Consider the following 2,062-nt stretch of genomic DNA (forward strand, 5'->3'; position numbering starts at 1 on the left):
TTTCAATCTCTGGGGTGGCGGCTTGACAAGCTGGCAGGATGAAAGAGACGCATAATCAGAAGAGAAAGGGGGAGAAATGAGCTGGGTGGAGGAGCTCGCCCATGTCTCGCAAGACTGAATAATTCCCCACAGGCGGCTCAGGCCAATATCACCCACTTCTGGGGCCTGGATTGGTTTCTCCCGTCCCTCCAAAAGCAGAGCAGAGGAACGGAACAAAACTTGCAGGCTTTTTCCCTGAGTGGAGGAGGGGGCCGTTTCCACTTGATTTGATAAACTGTGATATAATGGCATTAAAATGACAGAAAAAGGTGAATTGCCCTCAGTGCAAAGGAATCCATTACAGTCCAATGGAGCTGGTTTGTCGCTGGAAGACATTTGAGGACTTGGCAGCACTGTTGAAGGGGGTTAGGTTGCAACAGGCACAATCCTCTGCCCCCTGTGCCCCTAGCCAGAGGCCCGTGGATCCAACCCCCCCAAGCCCCAGCGAGGGCAAGAGAGGCCTGCTGCCTCCGATTCCGGCCACCTGCTGTTGTTTGGGCAGCCTCGGTCAGCTTATCTCAGTTTGTCCACTCCTCCCGACTTACAGGCACTTTAGGCAGCCTCAGCACCACACACACACACACACACACACACACACACACACCCCATGCTCTGTCAGATTGGCTGGTTCTCGAGAGGCGCTTTCTACCTCAAAGGTTTCCTTATTATCCTGAGATGAAGCGGAAGAGAACAGCGGAGCTTTCCAAGACACCTTACAGATGTACAGTGTGCGCTGCAGCAGTCTGATCCCCAGTGGATTACTCCTCAAGTAAGACTTCAGCGTGATGAAAAGCGCACACAAACAATCACACTGGCACAGACGCACGCACACATGCACCGAAAGCTGCTCCTCTAAATGTTTTGCATATTCAGTAATTTGGGAGTGTGAAGACATATGCAGCACAAACTGGACAAAGACACCAGAAAGTCCAGCTCCTTCATTATTATCCCTTATTACCGGCCACTCGATTATTATTGGTATTTTCATCCTCAGTTGAACACGAGAACTCAAACCTAATTCGTTTCCAAATCTACTGCGATGATCATTTGAATGTGTAATTTCAGACAGGAACATCAGGAAAGATTAAATAAAGGCCATTAGCACAATCAACACAGCCTTTCAGGATGACAACCGACACTTTCCTCTCCTGTCCTTATTCATGCTGAAGTGTTGCCTCTTTTCTTTTTTTCAGCGTTAAAACCAAAGAATGGCGAGTGCTTCTCCCTAATGCCTCTCACACACTCATTTCCTGCTTACTTACCCTTCCATTTGGCCCGCCCCCCTGCGTGATTCATTCCTGTTATTCGGCCGTCTCGCGGCCACTCCAGCCCTTCTGAAGAGCTCTCAGTGTCTCTGAAGAGTGCATCCACCTTCTTAATGTCCTGTAAGAGCCCGGCCACAATAGAGCGGGCCGGCTGCGTGCCTGCAAATAGAACAGAGGCCACTTCGTATTCTAAAAGAAGAGCAGAGCCCCTCAGGAACAAACAGACCATTCATCGCTCGCACTGGAAGCCATTTTACCTGTGGCCACTCTGCCAAATGGAGAAAAACAAACAGGTGGATGGAGTGGAGCTCGGGAGGGAGGGTTGGGGGGGGGGGGGGCTGCCCTGAGTGTAATGAGTATTCAGTGAGGTCTTGGCATGGGAGAGAGGGTACATCAACTCTAGGATAGTATTGTTTCTCTGCCCTAACTGGGGCAATTATTCACACCGTTTTTGTGGGAAATCTAGATTTAATTTTGTTGCTGAGTTCCCTATCAGTCCTGAACATGCCGGCGCCCCCCAAGGTCTGACGGAGCCTGATAAGACCCCTGCTCCCAGCTAAGCCTGATTAGTGCCCCCCACCCGCTCTCTCTCTCTCTCACTCTCCCTCTCTCTCTCACACACACACGTACACAGACACATGCACTCTCATCCCCATCACACACACACACGAACACACACATACACGCAAAAAGCTTTGTTATGAGAGGTAAATAGAGTCTGGAATGATGGTGTGGGACACAGCTGATATGGTAAACCA

Source organism: Alosa pseudoharengus, unplaced genomic scaffold, assembly GCF_046254945.1.
Source record: "Alosa pseudoharengus isolate Yale_2024_CS ecotype anadromous, Long Island Sound unplaced genomic scaffold, YU_APseudo_1.1 YU_APseudo_1.1_scf_12, whole genome shotgun sequence".
Lineage (NCBI taxonomy): Eukaryota > Metazoa > Chordata > Actinopteri > Clupeiformes > Clupeidae > Alosa > Alosa pseudoharengus.